We start from the raw sequence: 14,923 nt of genomic DNA on the forward strand, positions 1-14,923 counted from the left end.
GAGAATGCTGAGTACCATATTTTAAGTAGTCTCTGAGGTAGAGAGTATACATTTGGTTCCACAGCGAAGGCGAATGTGTTTTTGAAACTCATTCGATTCTAATGACATTAAATATTGCTGTGTAGCAGCCGCCTAATGTCAGTAGATGCGGATGTCATTCCGCTAGAATGACATTAAAATGTCCAGTGTGACAGGGGTATAGCATAACTTTTGCGAAATAGAGTAGCAGGAGCCCTCCCAAGGGAGTAGTAGCATATCTAAATAAATATTAGAAGTCGGGCCGAAATCAGGATTTAAAATTGGTTTTGGCAATTTCCATCATGTTCAGACCGTAATTATGACTAACAAGCACTACGTCAAAGAAAAGAAAAAGCGCGAAAGAAAGACCAGCGAGGGAGATGCGAACCCATGACGCCATCATGCACCTCAGATTTCTAGTCCGACACCCTACTGCGACACCATACTGAAGACGGCGCATACGTTCTTCTTTTCTTTATGTTATAAGTAATGTCCGCGATCTGTTTGTTTTTTTCAATTTCTTGTTCAAAAATGTCGATTTGTGTGCCTGCGTACATGCGACAACCAAACAGAAGGTAGTTCACATGTTTATTATGTGCTCCCCGGTTTCAGAACTTTCGCAGTAAACAAGATTAGCGTATAACCGAAGATATCTGCGGCATGCGCAGTGACTCACTAAGCGGTTAGTCATTTCTATGCAATTATCTTACGTCTGAACTGCACACTGAACACTTTAGTTTTCGTCACCCGCTCGGACATATTTTCGGTCATTGTCGTTTACGTTCCGCGACCACAGCCGTTCACTCTAGCCGTGCCCGTTATTACAAGCTTAGGGCAGCAAACTCCTGCCTACGCAAAGAAAGAAAAGTGTTAGATCAGATAGGCACAAGCCACGCTTCCTACAGAGAAGGGCTCTGGAATGTTTGACCTCCTGGCAACCAACGAGAGCCAAGCAGCCAACTAATTAGCCCACAGCGGGGGAATGACCAAGAAGCGGGTGGCACTGACCCACCACCAGAGACCCTTGTTGCCTTTCCTCAGCGCAAGGTAAACCTAATATTGAGATTCGGTTAATCGCCCGGGATCACCCTTAGGCCCTCTCTCCCCATGCAGAGGTAATTATGAGGACCCTGTAACAGTAAGGACCAAAAAAAAATGAGTAATAGCCAAAGATATGCCAATAAGTGCGGTGAGACTTTATTCAAGGAAGTTCACATAGCGTCAAAATGTTTTCTCATGCAATGAAAGATGGACTATCATGTGCGGGAGATTGCGCCAAACGTAGAGGAGGTTCAAATACCGCGTATCGAGAAATAATATTGGCACGTCTGCACACGCCAGAATCACGAAATGCCATGGTCCGCTATACATTCGCCTAGGACGACTCGAAGGCGAGAACCATCTTCTTCTTTTGCTTCTTCTTCTCAGTTGATTGGGAATGGTCCATTGTATTGTAATGACGTCATGCGGCGTCATGACAGCCTTATAAATACGTCACCGATTTAGGTTATTCTGCGACGTCATGATGACGTCATCACATCATTGTTGCGTCAGTACGTGTTGACACCGAGGCGCCGCCAACAGTCACTTTTCCCGTTTGATGAGGCATCTAAGGCTCTCGCCTTAATAATACGACGAACTTATTCATTGATTCACTACAGTACATGAGGAGACTCAGATGGCGCCATTAAAAAGCTACATAAGGATGCGTGGCGCCCACTAGAGGGTTCTATCTTTGACATATGCTTCCCGAATATTATCATACGGCTAGACGTCAAAGAAGTTGAGGCGACGACTTGTGGGCATCGAGCGGCCTCGGCCGACACGCGTCGTACCGGTCGCGCGTGAAGAGCGGCGCGACAGTCAAGTACGAGAAGTCGTGCCGCAGACATGGCTGCACATAGACGACGAAGCGCCCAAATAGCGGCGTTTTTGTTCGCGGTGAGCACACTGACGGCATCACTGGACCCAACAGATGCCATGGCAGCGGGTTACCATGTTTTACGCATCGTACGTATCTAAAGTGTCCTCATTAGAGAGTTTTAGCTAGTTACGGAAATACGGTACGCAAATACGCTACCGTATGACGGTACCGCTCCTCCTTTCCAGGTCGTCGACCTTTTGCCGGTGAAGGCACCCCAACGCCACAAAAGCTTTTTCAAAAATTACTGCGGGGTTGTCACGGCTTACTGTTGCCTGTCAGCCCACGCATTGTTAACGAGACACCTGCCGTATGGGGTACGCATTGTCACTGGGACGGGGAGCGGCAAAAGCACAACCAGCGGGGAAAGGAGGAACGCTACCGTACTGCCTTACCGTATTTGCGTACCGTATTTCCGTAACATGCTAAAACTCTCTATTGCTTCTTCCTCAACATGGCGGCAAGAACGACGTCATTGTAAGCCCAGCGTACACGCAGCGTACGCTTTAGCGAGCGCTTAAGCGATGCCTTCAGTATGAATGGTGTAGATTCACATAGGCGTGCGCACAGGGGGGGCAGGGGCGGGCGGCCGCCTCCCCTAATCACCTAAGAGGGGGGGGCGCAAAATCTGCCCCGTACATTGACCCTTCTAGTCACCTAAGAGGGGGGGGGGGGCGCAAATTCTGCCCCATACATTGGCTTAGTAGGGCGAGGGGGCGCTGCAATGAACCTTTGCCCCCCCTGATGGGGAACCCTGCGCACGCCTATGTAGATTCATTTATACATCTGAACGCACAAGCCAAGTCTGGTACCGGGACTCGATAATACAGCGAGCACTTCAACGTTCAACAAAAGGAGTGATATGGCAATTCAGTAGATATTTTAGAAAAAAAGATTTCAGAGCATGATCCTGTTGTCAGATGCTCTTCTAGGGCTTAAGACTTTATGATAACCTTCATGCTCAAACACATAGATAAAATGGATCTAGCCATTCCGATGAATGAGCTTAAACCTCTTGTTGTCCCCATTAGCAGTTTATAAAGTAATATGTCATAAACACATGGTCTTCATGACCCTGCTTACAGTCAGAGAGAGAAAAAAAAACTTTATTAGAAAATCGGTCAATGCACGTCAGGAGAAAGTCTACTTCCCCCGTCGCCCCTAGCCAACGGCCGGAATCTCTTGAGACACGGCAGCAGCAAGGGCTTGACTGATGATGTCCTGCAGGACATCATCAGTCAAGCCCTTGCTGCAGGTCTCAGGATTCTTGAGTGTGCGAGCCATCATACTGAGCCTGACATGTCCACACCATGTGGACCAAACCTGCTGCCTCATCACAAATTTTACACTGCGACTTGAATACTTCTGGGTGCCACTTGCTGTAGAGTACGGTGTTTGGAAACACCCCCATCTGTATATTTTGCCACATAACCTCCTCCTTCTTAATGAGTGATCTGTCCGCTCCCGGGTATATTTGCCGATTTAGTCTGTAGTGTGCTGTGATTTCGTGGTATGCGCGCATATACTCTCTTCTCTTTGTAATTTCGGTGACTTGGGAGGCTCGGGAGGTGGACCGGCAAGCGAGACCTCGGGCGACCGAGTGCGCCTCCTCTTACAAATACTGATAAATACTGTTAGATCGCTGAAGGGCAGTGGTCGCTGTGGTATGCCACTATCAGATGTATTCCTTCAAGGGCCCCTCACCAGGTATCATTACAGTATAGTTCTTCGCTGAAATTTGCGTGGCGCCTTCTAAGGAGTATGTTACCGAAATAATTATTTCAATTGTGTACTTATAGGACACGTTAGGTGAAATTGAACACCTGGCGGAGCAGATCTCAACCTCGCGCTTTCTTCTGCGTGGCCTCTGAGATGCCGTTCGGCAGTGCGCGGAAAAAAATTACACCGTCTCCCGCTGAAGGGGACCATGAGGCGATGCGAAGCCGGAGCACTTGCACGATGCCGTTCCGCTGGCGTTCGTTGGGCACGCTACCGACCTCGCGTCGTGGAACGCGAAGAGGAACGCTACGCGCGTCGTGTCTTCCCTCTAGCCTGGCCGTTAATTCTCACAGGGCGAGCGCGGAACGCGGTCGACAGGCGCGCGAGAGGGGGGGAGCGTAGGAGAGGAGAGAGAGGGGGGGACGCGCATGCACTGGCGCTGATCGCGGAGTAGAGAATTAGGCGCAGGAGAGAATGAGGTGCGAGAGGGGGAGTAGAGAGGGGGAGAGGAGGGTTGTGAAGACGTGGAAGGGGAGAGTGGAGAGGGGGAGTGGAGAGGAGGTGTGTGTAGAGGGTTTGCGCATGCGTAGTAAGGGTGGTCACGCCGCACACCACCACCACCAACTCCACCGGATTGAACTCCGCCATAAGATGCTTCGCATCTAACAATGTGAACCCAAAGAATACACCAGGGTATGCGAGTGCCGACGCGCGAGTTCCACTACCAGACACCTAAGTCAATGTTTACGGACGCCTAGGATATTTAACAGCGAAGCTGCTTAGCAAATCATTCCTTGCGGGTCGATCGCAGAAAAATTTCATAATCTCAACGGGTATGGGTATGTGCTACGGAATTTTGGGAGATCCCACGACCCACCGCTAAGGTGTGGCCTGTAATAACGCTGAGAACGAGTATAGAGAGAGAGAGAGGGAAAGAAAGAAAGAGAGGAACAAACAGAGAGACGGAAAGAAAGATACAAAGAGAGAGAAAAATTCTTTCCGAAAAAAATTTTTCGCGAGGCGGGACTCGAACCCGCGTACCCTCGATCTGAAGCCGAGCGTCCTAACACTCGGCTGTCCACACGCTAGCAGAGCATAGCCTTTTATAGTAAGTGTAGCAAGGGGGTCAGAAAGAAAAGTGAGCGTGAGCAGGCGGCAAAAGAGGAGGGGAGAGAGTAAAGCGTAGTGCAGAAAGAATGAGCAAAAGAGAAACAGAGAGAAAGAAATGACAAAAACAGAAAAAGGGGCAGATAACATCAACGAAAGAGAGAAAAGGAAGTAGAGAAAGAAAAAAAATGATAGAAAGAAAGAGGAAGCAAGCATCGTGTCGTCTAGCGACCAAATGCCGCACCACCTATCCAAGCCGCGCATGCGAAGTACCTAAGCCGCGCCCACCGACGGAGGTATCGCTCACAACCTCCGCTCTACAGTGCATAGCCTGGATGGGTACACCCGAAGTGAAAGCGCCGCATCTCGAAGCTAAATGTGTCGGTCGACGGGTACTACGAGTGGCGACAGGCCCGTGCTTCACCGTTCCCCGACGTGATGCCGTCCTGTGGCGCAAGCTTCAGACGGGTGTCTTTCCCAACCCCTGGCTTTATAGCGAGGTATACCCACACCTCGTGACACCACACTGCAGATACTGCTCACAATCAGCCTCCCTCATACGCATGGCGTGGACGTGCCCACAGTACGCTGACGCTTCACACACACAAGATACGTGGGAGTCCCTTCTGCGTACCACCGACTCGGCACAGCAACGCCGGGTAATCTCACGCGCATTGGAGGCCGCGGCGTCCCAAGGGATTCCCGCTGACCTCTTCTAAGCAACGTAACCGATCTCTGGGTCCCTCTTTTGGGAGTTATAAAGCTTTGATCATCATCGTCATCATCGCCGTACGAAGCTTTGCCCGACTTATTGCAAACTGCCCGCAATTCTTTTTCATGAAGCTCACCATTATAATCAAGCATTCAAAAGAAAATGTACACATTTATCGTCCTTTTTTTTCTTGTATGCTCAAAAACAGGGCGACATTGCTAGAAAGAACCTGATGTTGCTGTACGACGGCGTGACTGAAGCTCTGGCCGGTATCAAGTTACAGCGCTGGATCGATGCGGTCGCGAGCACCCTTCCACAAGGAGACTCGATCCTGCTGCTCCAATTGTCGACCGTGATCGTGGCTCTGAGCATAGTTCTTAAGATGCTGCTTGAAAGGTAGGCGCTTGTTCATTGGCTTTCGCACTAAATAAACGAAACAAAACATTGCCGCACGCTTTTTATAGCGGATCTGTTACAGCCAAGCTCAAACGGGCGCAGTGTGCACGCAGCCTAGTGAAGGAGAGTGAGGAGGAGGGAAGAGAGTGAGACATAGAATAGCCACTATACTATACATAGAATAGTATAGAAAAGCAAGGTGGTGGAAAAGGGAAGTCAGGGTGAGGAAGAGTGGTGTGATGGGGAGGGAGAGGGAAGAGGGTAAAACTATAGCACAAACATGTGCAGCGCGGTATAATAAGGGGCAAGGAGGGTGAGGGCGAGTGATGTGAAGGTTTGATGAAAAGGAGGAGGCGATTGGCAAAAGCGTAACATAGCCACGCCGGTTAGTGATGCGAGGGATAGGAGGGATAGTATAGCGAGGGGTGGGAAAGGGAACTGAGGGGGAGTTGCAGTGATGTGAAGGTGTGGTTGATGGAAAGGAGGGGGGGGGAGAGGGTAAAGAATAGCATAGCCGTGAATGCGGAATACGGAACAGCATTGGGCACAGCCGATGGGAAGTGAAAAGTGTGAAACGCAATTTCTTTTTTTTTTAATTCTGTGATTTTCATTTGGACTGGCGTCCTTAAAGCGCAAGAACAGACAAAGCTTTTCTGATAGTATGTTTCTGTGCGCTGCCTCTGGCACAGCGTGGTACTTTGACACGAAGTCTCGCAATCTTCTGGCATATATCCTACAGCCTTGGCTATACAGGATTTGAACCTGCCTCGGCCATTAAAACTTCGTCACACTCTTCTGCTTTCGGTTCCGGACGAACTCTCGAAACAATCCCCAAATCTGATAGTTCTACGCAGATACTGAAGAGCACGTGGCTCGTTTTTGTCTGCCGCACGACCGCTTTGCCTCGACGGCGCTGCATGCACAAGCGATGTTGGACCGCCACCGTGGATGGGCAATTTGGGGGAGGGTAGCATCGGCTACGCCAGTGCTGCAGAGCGCAATACTTCATTTGAATTGATCTCAAAATTAGCGCGGCTCCGCAGATAAAGTTCGTTCAACTGAAATATTCACTATTCAGAAATTCATTTAACTGAAAGATTTTTGCATTGAATGCATAGGAAAACCGGCGGGGATTTTCTAAAAGTTTGTTATTTTGAAATATTCATTAAACCGACGTTCGTACAAGTGAGAGTTCACTGTACAGCCACGCATAGTATAGTACAGCAAGAAATGGGACAGGGAAGTGTGGGTGAGGAGGAGGAAAAGGAGGAGGGAGGTCAATGCAAAGTATAACGGAGCCGAGTGGAGGAGGGATGAGAGTTCGAGTTCGGAGGTGGTCAGCAGGATGGGAGATTCCCTCAGTGGTAAACAGTGCCCACCTTCGCCTTGCTTTGTATCACATTTTCATCGCTTAGGCTTCCCGTCAGCTGCACTGTACGTTGGCGTTTAGGACGTTAGGACAGTTAAAGCCACGTAATTTTTTCGCAGCGTCAGTAGAACGCAATCGGATGCTTCAGTTCAGTTCGTATTGGGAAGCATCGGCGCGTCACCCAGTGGACGAGGCACTCGCTTACGGATCGGGTGGACCCCGTTTCAAACCCCAACCACGGAAGGAAAGTTTATTGTTTTATTCCTTACTTCTTTGGTGCTCGTCACCTGTGGGTGAGGAGGATTTTTGGATGAGCGCGTCACGTGTATTTTTTTTTCGGGGGCTGTGGGTTTTTTGGTACACCCCCACCAACAAGGTTAGTTTTAGTAGGCTCAACTAGGCATAGCTTCGAGTTGTGCTGTTTCTTTTGTTTTGCTCATATCGAGCATGCTGTCATAAACGCGCGAGACGTTTCTGTATGCGTGTGTATTAATGTGTGTACTACTGGCGCAAAAGGGGGGGGGGGATTGAAACCTTCCTGTAATCTTTTGATTTTCAATCTGTGTATATATACGCGCACATACAAACACGCAGATACATATATAAAGGCCAGGTGAACCCTCCTCCCACCCACCCCCTTAAAGGGACACTAAAGAGCAAAACGATTTTTCTCGCGTTAGTAAAGTAGTCTTCCATGATACCAAAAACACCACGCTTGCTGCGAGAAGAAGCTTAATAAGCGAGAAAACGCGCAAAAAGAAAACACAAGTGGCGACGCCACCTTTGAATTCCCACATCATTTGCCGTGACGTCATATATATTTGACGGCGCCTGCTTGGGCCTACGTAGTTCCTAATCGGTTAAATCGAAGTACATTATCCTCTGAGGGGGCCAGAGACTTGACATAACGAGTTTGTGGAAATTTCGTCGAGCCAGTGGCGCCAAAATACATTAAATGCTCTTTGAAACCTTTTACGTCACGAATTACAAAGTTCGGCGCGAAATTTAAAAATGAAACCTTGAACTTGGTTTTCTCCTCTAATAATAAACCTATGGGGGTGAAATAAACTACACAAGAGTTCTTCGAGCACACTTTATCAATCTAAACCAATCCATTGTTTCTCTTTAGTGTCCCTTTAAAGGAATTACTGGCTAAGCCATTGAACTGTGTCCCACTGAGATATGCGCACCTACGGGTTAATAAACATTATTTCAATACATAAACAGTGCAATTAAGGGGGATAGCAATGTGTTTGCGTCTGTACTCTTGTATAATGCCGCTCAATCTTGCGAATATATTAAGGCGAAACCCTTTGATGCCTTATCGAGCGCGAAAACTGACCGGCGTCCCGCGTCGGCAGTGTCAATACAAGTAACGCAGATAATCATCATCATGTGAAGACGTAACCATATAACGTCATCATGACTTCACAAATGGCCAGAATTTTTGACGCCATCGCGTCCTCATCATGTGACATCCCTGCTTGCTCAAAGGTAGGCCGATCTCGAAGGCAGCGCAGGCAAGCTCAGCTGCCTCCGATCGTGGAGGCAGTGCAACACCACGTTAAGTGCAGAAAGCTTTCAGAGTGTGGCGGGGCAGCATCCACACATAGACTGAGAATGGGCCTATAGAGTTTCGTTCGTCAACTGGTTTGTTGCGGTTTGGGGATAGGACATTTTTCTTAATATTCCGCCAGTTGCTAAACCCTCAGTCCTCCTACACCCCCCCCCCCTCACCCTTTCCCTTAAGCCTTTCTTACCTTTATCTTGCTTACTTCTCAGCGTCACTAGCTGATTTTTAAGTTTCACGCTTTTTCTGAAGAGTCTCAATCGGTGATGGGACCATTTTATATTAAAAAAATTGGGGAGGGGCGAAACATGTAGGGAAGGGTGTTTCAGCTCCACTAACGTGAAACGTGTGGAGCGGCGAAGCATGCAGTGTGCGCCGGTGTATCCCACAGCAAAAGCCCTGCTAATGGGCAATGAGAGGCAGAAGAAAGATTACACACAGAGACCTACAGTCCGCTTTTTAATTTAACCTGCGGACTGCGAATCTCTATTGTTCAACTACGCAGAAGAGAAATCTCCCAGTGGCACTACCACACAGAGTAGCCCAAGATTCAGTGCCTACACCGTGGCCTATATATATATACGGGGTGGCCGGTGAACGGCTGTGCAGCGCGAGCAGTCGTTTTTTAAAGACGATAGTCTTGCTTGGGATACGTAAACGGAGAATTTTTGGTCTGTCTGTCTTTCTGTTTGTCGGCACGTCACTCGATTCAGCCACTCGGCCAAAGTTGAACCACTTGCCCAAGGGCCAGCCATCTTGAACTGGTACGGCTGTTCATACTTGTGAACGTTGTGGATCAAAAAAAGTAAATATCACGCATATCTGAGGCGCAACATCACTAGGTAAGTATTAGTTGGTGTGTTCCTTTAATAGAAAATGCATACATACGTAATTCTAAAGACCCTAGTTTCTTAGCTGCGCTGAAAATGCGACTACGCTGAAACTTGCCTTCCTCCGTGCCCTCTGCACGAGCTCATTGTTGTGTTTCGGTTTCGGTTCTGTATTGCACTGTACGAATGCCATGGGGCGTCGCTCTGGCATTCCTGTTTTACGCAGGCGACGTGTAAATAAAAGAGTGTGTGGAGAGTACTCGTTGAGTGCGGACGTTTCTTCTGCTTCAGCGCTTCGCGCCAAACCGCGTGTTCGGGCTGGCTGGCGTCCCCGCCGGTCGCGTTGGTCACCGCCGGCTTCGCATGCTGCTGCGCCGGGACTACCAGCCCGCAACACAGCACTCATGTTTCCCGACGTATTGCCAGATGGCGTCCATATCTTACGCAGCGCCTCTTCTATCGTCTTTAGACGACATTTGCAGCGAAGCACGCAGATACGCGGCCGATTTTTAAATCAAGAAACTCGCTAGCAAACGCTGCCTGCGTCATCGTTGTCTTCGGCGGGCGACGGCGCGTTCTCGTTCCTCGCGAGCTGGTAGTTCAGCGTTCATCGCAGAAAGGGCGTTTCCATAGTCAACGCCAAGGAGGTTAAAAACCTCCTTGGTCAACGCGCGCCGTTCGCTCTCTGTCGACACACGGCGAGAACTGAGACGGTGGCGCCCTCTCTTGCGCTCAAGCAAATGGACAAGACACGACGATGCATGCAAGCAAATGGGTCACGACGATGCACGCGGCGACAGGAGACGACGATGCACCGCCGACAAGCCGAGACGCTAGGGTGTTTCGCCCCTAAAAGAAGATGGATTTCACCTTCGAGTCATATTTGGTGACCGCATCAGGGACTCTGTGAATTTTTGAAGGAACCACCCGCGGTGGGCAATATGCCATTTCTAAGGCGAGTGCAGCCTGGCTTTGGCTGTAAGCCTGTGCAAGTAGCAGAAAAAGTAGTTTTTAGGGAGCCTAGGAAAGCACTTTGTTAAAAGAGGCAATGTTTCGACGAAAAGCCTATTCCTCCATTCTGGCTGTCGCGTTTCACATAACTTTGATACATAGTAGTTACATGGAAGCTGCATACCTGAGTGGAGAAACTGCGGCGGTAGAACATGATAAAGTTGAAGTATAGCGTTTCCAATAGACGACTCCAATCAAAAGGTTGGCCTGATGGCTTTCCTATATAGCACTGCAAGTCGTTGAAACACAAGCATTGTTGCTGATTGCTCTTCACTTAAAGGTGCCTGGAACACTTCTTCCAAGTAATCATGGAATAACATCGTTAAGGGAGTGTATTGCCTCACGAATACACTGCCGCAAACACAATTAGAATCCGTCAAGTAGTCCGCCTTGAACGGCTCTGCTGTCGGCTCTCTCTCTCGAATAACGCTTATACCTCCTCCTCCGTCAAGTGCGAGTGGAGTTGCAGGAATTATTCTCAAGTTTTACGCACTTTCTCTCTCCTTTCCTACCAGCGAACGCGCTTATGGCTATGGAGGGGGTGCGGGTGATAAGGGGGTGAGAAGCTACGCCCTTTTATCAGCGCGCCTGACGGCCATAACATCTTAAAGTTGAGGTCATCACGGTCACAAATGACACAGTATCGTCCGCAACCTAGCGAAGGAGGGCGAGGAGCAGGGAAGAAAGTGAAGCATAGCATAGTGATGTAGGGTAGATTAGAGCAAGGGTGTGGAAAAAGAAGTGAGGGTGAAGAGGAGGGAAGAAAGAGGGGAGAGGGTAAAACGTAATATAGCCATGTGTAGTTAGCATAGCAAGGGGTGGAAAGGGAACTAAGGGGGAAAAGGAGGAAACAAATGGGAGAAGGTAAACACATATAGCCAAGTATAGTATGGCAAATGGATGGGAAAGGGAAGTGAAGGTGATGAGGAGGGAAAGGAGGAGAGGGTATAGCGGAGCCGAGTGGAGGAGGGAGGCGACTTGGAGGTTGGAGACATGCAGGTGGTAGGGCGGAGAGGGCACGATGCCCATAATTGCCCAGCTTTGCATCACTAGGCATTTCATCGTTGAGGCTTCCCCTCAGCGCCACTGTACACCGGCCATCCGCTGTACTTCGGCCCTGCGGGTGCACCGACGCGCGGGACACCGCCGCAGCATGCTTTCCGCAGTATTTGCGGCTGTTGCTCGACAAGCTTGGTTTAACCGCGTCCAACCAGATGATTTTAGGAGCGAAGCTCCTTAGGCCCGCACCCCACCGTCGCCGTTGAAGCTCCCTTCTCTAAAGCATCGCTTTAGGTTGCAGTGTCCGGTGATTTAAAACGAAATATTTAGGACTTGAGCGGTTTGGTGCTAGCGCACCAGAAATTCGAGGTTAAAAGAAATAAGATCTGTGCACAACTGGATATAATGGTCGTCTTCACTTTCACCACCGTTATCGTGGATAGTGAAATGACAACCATTATTGTGGCGCACTACGGGCGCTTTGTCAAAGGTAGTAGCAGACGGTCTCCCCACCCGGCACCGGCGCAAAAAGACAATGAAACGCTGCGTGCGCCGAACGCCGCACGCGGTCTTCCGTCGCCGCCGTCGAAGATCCCCGCCGCATCACCGCTCGCACCCCTCTCCCACCTGTCTCTCTCTCCTTGCGCTGCGCGCGCTGCAGTCACTCGCTCAGTCGTTCCTGCCACCGAGCACAGCAGATGCTTTCCCCACCCTACCACCTTCATGAAAGCAAGCAGCGAGATCAGGCGCATAGTCGTTTGCGTCCCATTTCTAAGGAGCTTCACTCATCGGTTGTATTTTTTAAGCGATTGCTCCCTGTTATTTGAGACGGCATAATTCCAGTTGTTTTGTCATTTCTGCTGGGCTTCACATATATTGCTAATCTATGTATCAGGTGCAGCACTGCTAGCCCAACGTAGTTCGCTTCAAGCTGCCAAGTTACGTATGCGAGACGGTGGGTTCGGGTCTCACCGGCGACAATTAGGTTTGGGTGGTCAACGAGCGGAAGCTTGCGAAAAGGTTTGGTACAGCACACATGAGCACGCAGAAAAATCCGAGGTACAGTTGCAAGAAAGAGCCACTACTTTTCTAAGGAATGGTACATATGTAGAAGCCTATGTTCAGGAGGAGATATATGTTTAGGTTAGAAAATAATATTTTTAGATTGTATGACACGTACAAGACTTTCTCGTACTTTTCTAGCTCAGAGAAATTGCTAGATGAATTTCGGCTAACAATGGGTTGTTCGCTATTCACTCCGATAACTGTTTCGTACACGCTGATTTTTCTACTGCTACACTGTTTTTAAGGCGAGATCCTGAAGTGGCTATTTCGGCTGTCCCCTTCACGACGCTTGCACGAGACTTCACGAGACTTGGCGAGAACTCTGCGAGCCCGCCTAAAAAGCCACGTGACCTATTCCGAGTGACAGATGAAATCAGAAAGGCCGAAATCTGCGAGGTCATCCTGATGTCAGGATGCCGTCGCTACATGGCGTCAGATGACGACGTCGTCAAACGACATCGTCGATCGGTCAAACGTAGGCCGATCCCGGAGGCAGTTCAATACCACGTGATGTGCAGAAGGCTTAAGGAGAGGGGTGAGAAATAATGGAATTGACTGAGCACGTGAAAGTAATTTAATTCGTGTCTCTCTCATTGGGACTCAATAATAAAAACACTAATAATTTGCGTTGTTTTACGTGTCAAAAGCATGATGTGATAAATAGAGACGTCGATGTGAAGGGCTACGGATATTTCGACAATCTGGTGTTCTTTAACCTGCACTGACATCGCACAGTGCACGCGCATCTAGCATTTCGGCTCTATTGAAATGTGACCGCCACGACCGGGATCGAACCCGCGACCTTCGCGCCAGAAGCCGAGCGCCGTAGCCACTGTACCACCACGATGGACTCTCACAGTACGGCCCGTTATGCCTGCAAGGTGCCTGGTCTCGGACTGCGTAAGCTTAATGCATTACCAAGTGAGCAGCCGGTTTTCGCCTTCAAGTGTTACAGAGTGTGACATGCTGCCGATTTTTGTTTTCATGGGTGCTGCTAGGGCAACGGTCGGCATTCAACGAGAGACATTTATTTTAAATTAAAGACGAAAAAGAGAGATCTCCAAACAGAAGGTTTATTTTAAGAAACCTGACGTTTGAAAGCCTGACCGGCTTCTTCTTCAGGGGTGAGACGGCCCGAGGCGCACGGCGCTTATATACGCTTTTTTGCCGACAGTTGCCGCAAGCCTTGACAATAGGGGGGGGGGGGGGCAGGGTCTCCGTGGTGCGGTTGATGTTCCCCGCTGTTTGCTGTATGTGCCACGACTCGAGGAGAAGCCACCGGCGCCAACAGCTTTCTTGTTCCAGGATCACCGCATCGTCAGGACTAATGCGGTGGTCAAACTTCTCGCAGTACTCCGCTACTGCACTCCTTTCGCTGTTCAGCTGACGTAGATCGTTCTTATGCTGCCGCATTCTTTCGCGGAAGTTCTTTGTTTCCCAGACGTACGCGGCGGGGCAGTCTGAACACGCGATTCTATACACGACCCCCTGCGCTTCTCGCAGTAGCGGAGCACTGCGAGAAGTTTGACCATGCATTAGTCCTGACGATGCGGTGATCCTGGAACAAGAAAGCTGTTGGCGCCGGTGGCTTCTCCTCGAGTCGTGGCACATACAGCAAACAGCGGGGAACATCAACCGCACCACGGGGACCTTGCCCCCCCCCCCCCTATATTGTCAAGGCTTGCGGCAACTGTCGGCAAGAAAGCGTATAGAAGCGCCTTGCGCCTCGGGCCGTCTCACCCCTGAAGAAGAAGCCGGTCCGGCTTTGAAACGTCGGGTTTCTTAAAATAAACCCTCTGGTTGGAGATTTCTCTTTTTCGTCTTTAGTCTATCACCCAACCAGGCAGACTTCTGCCGAATGTTTACCTTTAATTTATTTTAAATGTTTCAGGATCGCAGATCTACCACCACTCCGCCAGCAAGAGCCCGTCCGTGTAAATCGGCAGAGGCGGTACCTGACTGCATTCACCGATACCGAAGAAGACGCCGGCTTAACGCTGCGCGGACGCAACCGCAGTCGTCCCCATCGCAGTGTGTCCGTCTTATGCAACGAACACAGTACGGAACATTTATGCAGCGCTTGACGTGAATGTCAAATTGAGTCAGATTGCCTATCTCCACCAGTTTTCTTGCCTAACAGTTACAGGAGATGCACTCTTAATCAGGTTGAGGGTAACGTGCCGGCTACAACCAGGAAACTAGGCGT

This window comes from Rhipicephalus sanguineus, chromosome 10 (genome assembly GCF_013339695.2).
Source record: "Rhipicephalus sanguineus isolate Rsan-2018 chromosome 10, BIME_Rsan_1.4, whole genome shotgun sequence".
Taxonomy (NCBI): Eukaryota; Metazoa; Arthropoda; class Arachnida; order Ixodida; family Ixodidae; genus Rhipicephalus; species Rhipicephalus sanguineus.